Genomic DNA, 12,319 nt, shown 5'->3' with positions numbered 1-12,319 from the left:
GGAATTTGATGAGAGAAAAGTTGAGGCATCCTTCTCATGGCCAGAAGGATATCGGCTACACAAAGATACTGTTGAATAGATAAAAAAGTGGACGGATTCATGACATGGACATGGGTGGTAAAATATATGGATGTTATATATATATCTTTTGTAATGCCCATCAGGGGCAATTTGGTCTTTTCATCATTTTATAAATAGATATGTCCATTAGGGACATTTTTGTATTTTTATATTTATATTTTTTATTTTTATTTTGTTTTGGTTATTAAAGGGGTAAAAAGGGGTTACCTTAAGAGTCGTTGGGACTCTCCCCAACGACTCTTTTGGGAGCTCCCCTTGGCCCCTCTTGTGGTGTATATACAAAGGACTTCTCCCTTATCTTCCTTAATGCTTTTTCAAGCATTTCAATAATTGATCCACTATTATTTCAAGTTCTCTCTTATCTCTTGTGTGTGTTTGGTGTTTGCCCTTTGTGGCATATTGTATCTTGTCCATTAGATACATTGTGCTTATGTGATAGTCACTTTGTGACATTGTTTTTTACACTTGTATTTTATTACATGGTATCAAAGCCCCTAGGTGTTGGAAGCACTCTTGAGACTTATTTCTTTTATTTTTGAGTGTTATTAAGCTTCACACTCTTGTTCTTCTTCAACTCTTCCACAATGACCGACAAAGATGTAAAGATTGACGTCTCATTCAAATTAAATTGGACCAACTATAAAATATGGGCGGGCTGCTATGAAAAACAACTTCAAAGGTAAGAAACTTTGGGGATATGTATGTGGAACTGTTCTGAAACCACAATTGAAGCTCACCAAGAAGGAAGGGAATGAAAAAAAACTTTGGGTGATGAAAAAAAGGCTAAAGCTATTAAAGAATACCAATTTAAAGTTGAAGATTGGGAAAGTGAGCATGCCAAAATATTGCCATGGTTCAAGAATAATGTAGAGCTCAAGATTTGTGTTAATCTAGCCAAATTTTAGAAGGCAAATCACGCATGGTTCTTCATAAAAGGTATTACACTCAAAAGGACCTTGCTAGACATTTTTTTACAAGAAAAAATAAGAAGAACAAAGCAAGGAGATATGAGTATTAGAGACTATTATAGTACTCTATCCCCTCTATGGGATGAACTTGATCTCCTTGAACCACAGTGAAAAGGAAGCGCTATTGCTACGAGGCAAAGAGCAAATGGAGAAAGAGATTTTTCAACTTATTCATCGGCTTCGCCCCGAATTTGAACAACTAAGAGGATCCCTTCTTCATAGGGATTCTACTCCTCTTAGTGAAATTCTTGCCGATTTATGCCAAGAAGAAACTCGCTTGGCTCTTAAAAAAAACTTTGATGAGGTTCATGTGGTATCTAGATCGGAAAATAATATAAGGATATATAAACCTCCTCATTTTTTGGAAAAATAATAATGGTGGTGGAAGAAAAATTGTTTATCACCATTCTAATGAACTAGGTCATCTTAGACCCGATTGTCCTAAGCTTAAAAAGGTGGCTTTTGTTTGAGATAGTCTAAGCAATTCAAGTGAAGAATCAAGAAGAGATGGAGACATAAAGGACTCCATTGCTTAACTTACGGAAACTCTCTAACAATTCATGAGAATCAACTCTTTCACACCTTCCACCTTCGGTGTCGTGGTTTCATCAACTTCCGATATGTCCTTTTGGATCCTTGATTCGGGTGCCTCCTTTCATATAACTCCAAATGCATCTCTTTTATCCAAACCAAGTCTTAACTCTTTTAAATCATTCGTTTCCACTACCGATGGAACATCATTAGATGTTAAAGGGATGAGAAACCTTGAAAAATTTGTAAGCCAAGGCAAAAATTTTTATGTTCCAAAAATTAAAATTATTCCAAAACTTAACTTAAATCTTTTTTTCGTTTCTCAAATAACCGGTTTTTATGTAGTGTCTCTTTTTTAATGTGTAGGATCTCTGGTTCGAGAAGCTGATTGGGGCAAAGCCATAGAAGAGGAGACCTATATTACATGGATTTTTTGTCTTTGCCATCCAAATCATTTTGTAATAATGTCTAATCTAGCGATATTGTTACTTGTACAAAAGGCTTGGTCATCCTAGTGTTTTTAAGTTGTATTTTTTTTCTTTTTTGGAAAAATTTTGTAATGAAAAAGAATTTACATGCAATGATTGTATTCTTGGAAAAATGCATTCTCTTCCTTATCCACATCAAAGAGACTATTTGAATTAGTGCATTCGGATGTATGGGGACCGGAAACTGTTATGTCTAAAGGAGGATATTCATATTATGGTGTCTTTATTGATGATTTCACTAGATACACTTGGGTTTACTTTATTAAAAACAAATCTGATATTTTTTCTATTTTTAAAGAATTTCATATCCTTATTCAAAATCAATTTCAAAACAATATAGTCATTTTTAGATCCAATTCTGGAGGTGAATACGTCAAATGAATTTCAAAACTACCTTAAACAAAACGACATTATTCATCAAAGATCTTGTTCCAAAACTCCTCAACAAAATGGCCTTGCCGAAAGAAAACATATGCATCTTATTGAAACAACAAAAGCCCTTCTTGTTTCTAAAAATGTTCCAAAAAACTTTTGGGCCGAAGCCACTCTTTCCGCAACTTATCCTATAAATCGAATGCCGTCCTTATCTTTAAAAAATGTTTCTTTCTTTGAAAAATTGTTCAAAATGTCTCCGGATTTTAAAAGATTAAGAATTTTTTGTTGCAAATGCTTTGTTCTTTTTTAAGGACAAGATAAACTTTCACCAAAAGCTCTTGAATGTGCTTTTATTAGCTATGGTAAAAATCAAAAGGGTTATAGGTGTTATGATATTAAAAATAACAAACTTTATATTTCAAGAAATGTGACTTTCCTTGAAGAACAAAATGGATTTGAATCTCAACAACCTAAGGAAGAGGTTGACTATTCTTTTCTCTTTGACTTATTACCTAGAAATAAGTCTAAAGATTTTAATGATATTATTTGTGATAATGTTTGTGATGACAATTCTCATCGAAATGATGATTTATGAGAATCCCAATGATATACATGTGTATACTCGGGCGAGAGGGCAATGAACATCAAAATGCTTTCGACATATATCTACAAAATATTTCCTTAGAAGACCAAATTGAAGAATCCTTACCTACGCGATCTTCTAGGAATAGTTGACCTCCTTAAAAATTTGTCATATGATTCTTTTTCTTTAAATTATAAAACTTGTCTAATGATGATCCATTCTTATCATGAGTCTTTCAACTTTAAAGAAGCCAAGCAACATCATTGGATTGATGCCATGAGACTTGAATTAGAAGCACTCATTACAGCTAACACTTGGACAATTGCAGGTCTCATTTTAGGAAAAAAGGCTATTGGATGTAGATGGGTTTATAAAGTCAAAACTAAGAGTGATGGGTCATTAGAAAGATACAAAAATAGGTTAGTTGCTAAATGGTATGCACAAGAATATGAAATTGATTATGAGGAAACCTTTGCTTAGGTTGCTAAGATGATTAGTGTAAGAACTTTAATAGCCTTAGCATCTATTAAACAATAACCTATCTATCAATTAGACGTCAAAAATGTTTTTTTAAATGGGAACCTTTATGAAGAAGTTTACATGGATCCTCCACTAGGTCTTGAGATTGAGAAATAAAAAATTTTTAAACTCAATAAAGCTCTTTATGGTCTTAAACAAGCTTCAAAAGCTTGGTATGATCGCTTTATTTAAGTTCTTGATAATGGTTTTACCTCTTGTTATATTGATACTGTTCTTTTTGTTTAGAATGCAGGTGATCACATAAGTATTTTATTGTTATATGTTAATGACATGATCATCACTGGGAATGATAAAAAAGGCATTGAGTTTATTAAAAATATTCTTAAAAGTAATTTTGATATGTCTAACCTTGAATTTCTAAGGTATTTTTTAGGGATTGAAGTTGCATATTCTCCTCGGAGATATGTTTTGTCTCAAGTGAAGCTTGCATCAGATATTATTGCCAAGTCTATTTTAACTGGCGGAAAGAAAGTGGAGACTCCATATAATAACCGGGAAAAAAATTAAGTTTGGATTCGGGTCGGATCCGGACCCGACCCGACCCAGACCCAAATGGAGGCACCGCCTCCCGTATTTTGAAGACAGCGAGGCTGAGGTTTCAAAGAGAACCCCCGCCCCCTTCTTCCTCTCTTGGTCTCTCTCCCCCAACCGACTCCCATCTCGCTCCTTTGCGTTGTCGAGCACAGCCACCGACGATCGCATCGCCGGCAGCCTGCTCGAGCCTCCCCTCTACGACCTCGTCGGCGATGCCCCTCTACTCGACCTCCGCTATCGCCGCCACCTGTGACCCTCCTCGTCGGCCTCTGTGTTGCCGAGCAACCCTATCGAGGACCCCCTCCTTCCGGCAGCCTCAGGTACGCATCCACCTCCCCTCTTTTCCCTTCCTTCTGCCTCCTCCTCCACTTCTTCTTCTCGGTGAGGGGTCGATCGACAGGGGGGGGGCAGAACCCCCTGTCGTCGCCTCTCATCGGCAGGGGGTTTGTAATAACCTCAATTTTTGACAACTAATTATTTAAGTTTATTGGAAAATAACGAGTGCTTTTCTAAATTTGGGCCTCGAATCCGTTATCGGATCCATAAAAGAATGCGTAAATAACCCACAATGGGGTATTAAAACTATACTTATAATATTTAAATAAATAATTAATAGTATTTATTAGAAGAAAAAAAAATAAACTTTAGTATATAGGGTCGGACCCACAGTTGGATCCACGGATCCAACTGAGGATCCGTCACTCGTAGGCGAAACCGGGTCCATTATTAAAATGGACCCAGCGTCGCGGGTCACGGGCTCGGACCCGGACCCGATTTCATTTACAAAGGGGGGGGGGGGCGTAAAACAGAATCGTGCCTAGGGCACAATTCTTGTTTTCAAGAATCTGAAACAGAAAGGGGAGGGGGGATTACGCAGGGCGTAACCAACCCTGCAACTCGCAAAAAGGGTTCGGTGGGCCGATAAAAGGAGGAGTGGAGAGGGGTTTTTCCCTCTTCACTCAGTGGATCTCTCTTCCCACGTCTCTTCCCGTTTCTCTCTCTGTCTGTGAGCGCACGCCGGAGGGCAAAACGACACCGTCAGACAACGTGCGCCACCGGCTGCCATTGAAGGCCACAACGAGTAGCCCTGTCACGAGGAGCGTCAGCCGCGGCCCTGCCTTCGTGTCTTCAGCCTATGATCGCCGAAAATGTCATAAAAAAGGTACGGTTCTTCTTCGAACCTGGGTGAGGAATCGAAGAGGGGTTCGATTCCATACGTTGATTTGAGATGAGACCCTGAGAAACCCCTCTTTTCTTCGATGGCATCTTTGGGCTGGGATTTAAATAAGAGAAAAAAAAATATAATCAATCGTAAATGTTGTTCCCGTTTGTACAATACTTTTAAGCGAGGTTTTGAGAGAGAGCTTGTTTCCTCTTTTTGATTAAACCGATATGCTGAGGATTTGGGGAAGGAGGGGAAGTGGTGTATGGAGGTGCCGACCCTAATCTCTATACGGGTCAGTCCCAACCTCACATTTTTGATTGAAAAGTTGGGTGGTTAATTCCCTCGAGAATAGTGGGGGCGAACCATGGATCGCCCCTCCATGGCCCGATCCCTTTTTTTTAGAAGAAAATTTTTTGTGCAAATTAATGAAGCCCAACCTAGTCTTTTGCTCCTGTTGAAATCTTAGTGTTTGATTTGCCTTTGCTCTTGCTGTTTTGATTTGGGTTATCAAGCCTCAGAAATCTATTTCAAATTTTGTCTTGCAATTTCATATTGTGATGTGCCAAATAGGAGGACAGAATTATTAGGTACACATAGCCGACCTCCACTCTTTTGTACAGTCCCCCACATGAGTTCGGTGTAACCTGTAGACTGAGCACATTTGTCATGTTGGCTCATTGAATCTTTGTATGTTTTCAAAATCTCATTGAGAATTTACTCTTGATGTGTAGTGTAGTAATAAGACATAAATTTCTGGTTATAAGTCTCTATTGGATATGCATGTTTTGTGAGACAAGAATATGGGACGCGTGATGATAATAATACAAAAGCAATTTGCTGTGATTATCGTTTTCAGTCTAATCTGTGTTTTCTGTTTTGGATTCAGTTTAATTTTCTTTTCTATTGATTCATGTTCAGAAATTTAAATCCTTGCTCACATGGGTTAAAAATCATATGTAAACAATAAAAAAAAGGGGAAATGGTGGATTTCGGATTTTTCCTAACAGAAGGGTTTTGTTCATGTTATGAACCTATATATATGAAGGGGGCATCTCAATCAGGTTGAATTTGCAGTTCTTGTGAAATCAGCCACGATTTATTTACCTATGTATTTATGGCATATTTTCTTACTGTCTCTTTACATTCGATCTGTTAAAGGACTGAATCTGTCCTTTCCTTGCGGATATGCCTCTCAGTGTAAAATTTAAGTAGCTATGTTATGATCTGACATGCTTTGCATTTACTGATGTTCAGAAAATCAAGATTTTTCCTTCTGCTAATCGAATTTCAAAATGTAGGAATAAATGACAAGTAAAATACATAACATAATATAGTTAGACAATGAAATTAAACCGGAATGCTTTACATGTCATACCTAGTTGTGAACCTGTTCATCGCAAATCAACATTTGTGGCTGTTGAACCAAGTTTAAATGGATATTTCGTTGTATTTTGTATAATTCTAGTGAAAATTCTCGTTATTTAATGTTAGATGCATGATTTGACTAAGGTATATTCATTTGGTTATCATGTGAATAGTTGATGGGGTTATATGCTTTTTAATATGTTGTTCAATATGTGGTGGCATTCAGAGTATTACTGGCATTATACAAACTATATTTTTCTTTCCTGAAAATCTATGGCATTTCAGTGTGATTGGTTGATATGTAGTCGGCTGGACTGAATTTACTATATCTTTTGATTAGCTAGAAGGATGGGAATTCGGGATTGGTAAGCCCAACCAACTTCTCTAGCATATGCAGAAACTTACACTTCTGCCCGGTGAATATGTGGAGTATTATCTTAGCATATCACTCTACGGGTTGTTAAATCGTGAATGTGATCATGGATCGGTTATTGATAGTTTTGTAAGCATGTACGCTTGATGAGAATCTGTATTGCATGTGTACACTCTCACACTCAAAAGAAATATGCATTGGTTAATACACGTATATGATGTAGGTACCACACATAGTGAAAATGCGTATGATTGAGAAACGACATGCATATGATTGGGTTATGATTGCATGAGTGCACGTGCTTTTAGCACTTTGGCCTAGTGTTATAAATAAACACTAATTTAGTTTTATTATGTGGTGCATTGATGGCCTAAATGGACATCATCGGCCTGAAGAGCCGTGGGTTTGGTTTGCTTTCACATATGTTTTTAACTGCATCACTTGAACCACATAAGATGGTTTGACACTTTACTACATTGTTCTAGTGGTTTATACGGGCTGGAGTCCCGAATGGGTCCCCGCAAAGGAGAATGCGGGTTTTTCACTTTACTTTTACATATGGTGTTGCAAACTTAAAGAATTAACTTAAATAAAAATATAACAAGAACAATGTAATATACATTCTGGGATATCTCATATGGAGTATAAGAATCTTAGAATTCCGGTCTTGGGGAGACTGTGAGGATACAAAAACTCTGTGCTGTAATCTGGTCCCCTGAACCCGATATTGAGGTTCTTTCTCCTGGCCACGGTTTTAGGGAGAGTCCGCCACTTGGTGTATTTGACACAACTGTTGTTTATGGTACCAAGGAAGTGACACTTGTGGGCGTGGGGTGTCCCTTGTGTCCCCGACATTAGATGTGGAGGTCTAATGTTCCGAAGGTGATTCGGTCGAGGGCTAAGTTGGAACCCAGTAATAAAATATAAATTTGTGTGTTAAGCTACCCTGGGAACCTACTTGACCTCGGGGATTGTACCCGTTTGGTGTATCTGCGGACAACGGTAATTAAAAAGAGGAACTTAAAGCTGCGTGCATTTAATAGGGCATGCATATGGAAAGATGGAACTTAAATGAAAGATAACAGAAGAAATCATGCATTGCACATAATCATGCATTTTCCTGTTATGCATTAGATCATGCATGTTTGAATCATTCTTTATATCATGACATTATTTGGTGGTAGCATATGATTTACTTCTTGAAATCATGCTGCAAGGTTTGGTTATTTAGTTCTTGATATACGGTACTACTTTACTGTTCTTGACTGGTGAGCATATGTAATTGTTGGTAGGTATGGATATTTGAATGTTGCAAATTTTATATCTGTACTCACTCAAATCATTACATGAAATCTTATCCATGTTCTTTGTCTCACCTGGTTTCTTTAGAAGTAGCTGTACTCAGAATTTCGGTTCTGAACACCCTACTTTGTTGGTTTTTCACAGGACATGGTGAACAGTGAGGCTGGACTGGCTACTGGGGATGGATGAGAGTCATACTTGGGCTTGTCAGTTTCAGCAGGGGACATAGTGACTCTATTTTTGTTTCTCTTAGTTCTTTTAAATTTCTGCAGTTGTTACTTCACTTTTGAGTTGTGTATGAGACTCTTATTGGTTCATTAATAAAAGAGCTTTAGTTGGTTGTTATGGATGATGATTGCAACTTCGTTTGTGGTGGTTGGGCTATCCAATGGAAATTGGAACTGTGAGGACCCCGGATCTCTGGGAAGGTTTCCGCATTGAAAAAAAAATTGCATTTTTAAAGGGTATGGATTGGGGTCGTTACAGGGTTACCCCCTGCCTTTCTCAAGATCGGCCGACGGGGGGGGGGGAGGGGGGGGGCTAAGCCCCTTGTCGTTGCCTGTTGTCGACTGGGGGACTCCCCCCCTATCTCTCTCTTTGGGTTGACTGACAGGGGGGCAGAGCCTCCTATCGTCTCCATTCGTTGGCAGGGGGCTCCGCTCCCCCTGTCCCTCTTGTTTCGTCGGTAGGGAGCGGAGCTCCCTGCGTCGGCCCACCTTTTCGGTAGGGGCTTCTGTCCCCCTGCCTTTTGTGGATTTCTCGGCAGGGGCGGAGCCCCTGCCTCTTCGTGGTTCTTCCTGCAGGGGAGGGGTCGAGCCCCTCCTCCCTGCTCCCTGCATCCCCTTATGGCACGGGAGGGGCCGAGCCCCTCCTTGCTCCCTATCATGGCAGGGGAGGGGCTGAGTCCCCTCCCTGCTTCGTGTTATGACAGGGGAGGGGTTGAGCCCCCTCCCTGCTCTTTGTGTTTACAGGGGAGGGGGACGAGCCCCTCCCTGATTCTTGTTACGGCAGGGGAGTGGCTGAGCCCCCTCCCTGCTCTTTGTTTTGACAGGGGAGGGGGTCGAGCCCCTCCCTGCTCCTTATTGCGGCAGGGGAAGGGGCCGAGCCCTCCCTGCTCCTTATTGCGGCAGGGGAAGGGGCCGAGCCCTCCCTGTGCCTCTTTTCTCGTTAGGCAGGGGCAAGCCCCCTTGCCTCGCTTTTTCCTGGCATCAGGCGGGCCTTCGTTCGTTGTTGACAGGCAAGGGCTTTGACCCTGCCTCTCTTCTGCTTTGTCAGGCAGGGGCGCAACCCTGCCTGCCCTCGCTTTATGAGGGCAGAGGTGCAACCCCTGCCTCCTCGGAGTCCGCTGACAGCAAGTCAGACGGGGCTCACAGCCTCTGCCCCTGCTTCTTGCGCTTATAGCAGGTGTGCAAGGGCACGATGCCCATGCCTCTGCTTCCTTTACGTCAGGACGACGGCAGTGCCCCTGACCTTCTATTTTTGGTATTAGCTTGCTAAGATTGTTACTTTTGCAGCTCATGCGACAGATCCTGCTTGCGCTCCGTGACCCGAGTTGTCCATCGCTTACACTCGCAGACGCCAGTAAGCTTGCAACTCTCAAAGGTAGGGGAAGATTGCACAGAAGTCTTGAACAATTGAATTGAGTTCAATTAACTAAAAAGGACAATTAAATAAATATATATGCATATATATATATACGTATATATTTATATGAGTACGCATTTAACTCAAGGACGCAGTTTCGCGATTCTTGTCATTTACTTTGCCGTCGTGCATCACGCAAAGGTTCTGCGTTGCACTCCTGCTTACAGTTCCTTTACTTTGCCGTTGCGCTTCGCGCAAAGGTTCTGCGTTGCACTCCTGCTTACAGTTTTTACTTGCCGTTGCGCGTTGTGCCGAGGGTTTGCGTTGCACTTCTGCTTACCGCCTTTATTTTGCCGTCGCGCTTTGCGCCTAGGCTCTTGCTTTTGCATATGTGTTGGTATTGTCTTGCTATTGCAGATGACGTGCAGGTTCTTGCTCTTTGCGTATGCCTTTGAGGATGCAAGGGGCATTTACCACTCTCCCTCTTGCGAAAAGAGTTCGGTCGGGAGTGAGCGACACATCCTCGTCTAAGGAGAGGAATACCTCGCAAGGATCCTGGCTCTTCGTGTGCGCAGTCCTGCAGAGTCGACTTGAGATTTTAAGGAGCTGCGCAAAAACATCAAAGACTGCTCCAAATCGAAGCATTGGAAAGCATGTGACTGGCTGGTTCTGCTCACCTTTTTGGCATATCTCGGGTGATCCCGAATTGAGGGTTCGAGTGAACTTCTTAGCGGGTGTTTTGTTGAGAAACCCGTATCCCGTCTATCGAGACCGGTATCGAGTCATGCGAGTCATGTAGATACCCCGATAGCGGATGTGATTCGAGATAATCACATGCATAATGTTGGCACAAGGTACTGTTGTTTCAAAAGATAAAACAAAGTTGATAAACTTTACATCTTTGTGAAACACTCCTGTTGAGGCTTCTATTGATGAGTTATACCCCCTTCATCCTAGAGTACTTGTAGTCGTGCACGACACGTCTAGTACTGCGATGATCGGATGAAATGGTCGTGCGACCTCGAATAGTGCTAAATGCACAATGTTGTAATCACATAAATGACCTCACATTCGCCTTCACAGGCAAGATGCTCGAGTGGTTTAAAGACCACAACATAGGATGGGTCGTTAGTTAAGCAACCCCTAAGGCACCCATTCGCTTCTGGTTGTTTTGTCAAGGGAGAGGACAGAGCGGTACAAAATTCCAATGGACAGGTTGTTAACAACCACCCCACGGGTAATGATCCGGCCTCCCCAGTCATTGGAGTTAAGGGGAAATGGGCTACATTAGTTAGCTCAACTCTTCTGCAGAAGTTGGATGCATCTGTGACACAGCCTCCTTTGGGGAATCCTCTCTCGGCTTGCATCTCTTATGATTGATGTGATTGCATACAACTTGAAATCTACGAACTGGTGGCAACTAGGATTGATGTGACCGCTTGTCTTATAAGTTGCTTACATATTATGATATAACTGTTGTTGTATGATTGCTTATGAATGGCTTGTGATGTAATGGTTTATGCCTTACGATTAATTTAATTACTTGCTGATGGACTGAGTCATATTATGGCAATTGTATGTTTTATGAGCATTGTTACGAGTGTTTGTCTTATTCAGTTGTTTTGTTTGGCTGTCAGATAGAGTTAGTTACTCTTCGCCTATAGAATCAACTGGATTGCCATATCTGCGTGTTCTCATGTGTCGTTTATGCATTCTTTGAGGTCCTATTTGAGGATTGCAATATTCCTTGTAGCAATAATACGATGTGTAGGATTATATGCTTCTGTGTGGAGTGATACGATGCATATTGTTGATATACATGTTTGTGCCCATATTGCGGCTACTGACCTCGAGACAGTCAATGGTTTAGAGCAGTCGATTATTGATGCATGTATCACTGAGTAGGGTGTCTATCGAGGACCTGATCTCAAAAGGATTATCTGCGAGGGCGTGTATGATCAAGACCAGGTACCCGGCTATAGTGGTAGATTCTCTATGAGGATGTACACTGTCCACGAACGGGTAGCCGCAAAGGCGGTGAACTCCTGTGAGGAAGTGTATGGTCAAAGACCAGGTATACCATCTAGGGCGGAATTCCTTGTGAGGTTATACATTTCCCAAACCAGGTGATCCGGCGTTGATCTTGTTGTTTGTATTAGTGGTTATCGACCCTGAGAGCGGTCATTCGTGTTGATGTGTGTATCGCAATGATTTTCATTGGATATGGCATTTGTTGGGGACCGACTTCCCAAAGGTTTCGCTGTGGGGGTATATATGATCAAGATCAGGTGACTCGGCTAGAGTGGGAAATCTCTGTGAGGATGTATACTCTCCACGAACGGGTAGCCGCAAAGACGGTGAACTCCTGTGAGGAAGTGTATGGTTCAAGACCAAGTATGCCCTCTAGGGCGGTAATTCCTTGTTAGGTCG

General features: G+C 41.2%; 1 protein-coding gene across 1 annotated transcript in view; it reads left to right on the top strand.

Moving 5' to 3' along the window:
* LOC149817621 (uncharacterized) overlaps nt 1-12,319 on the top strand; it is a 55,727-nt gene that overhangs the window by 31,617 nt on the left and 11,791 nt on the right. The window lies entirely within an intron of this gene.

The sequence above is a fragment of the Nuphar pumila genome, chromosome 13 (genome assembly GCF_984573655.1).
Source record: "Nuphar pumila chromosome 13, dmNupPumi1.hap1.1, whole genome shotgun sequence".
NCBI lineage: Eukaryota > Viridiplantae > Streptophyta > Magnoliopsida > Nymphaeales > Nymphaeaceae > Nuphar > Nuphar pumila.
The sequence above is the reverse complement of the archived record's forward strand: the minus strand, read 5'-3'. Positions and strand labels throughout refer to the sequence as shown.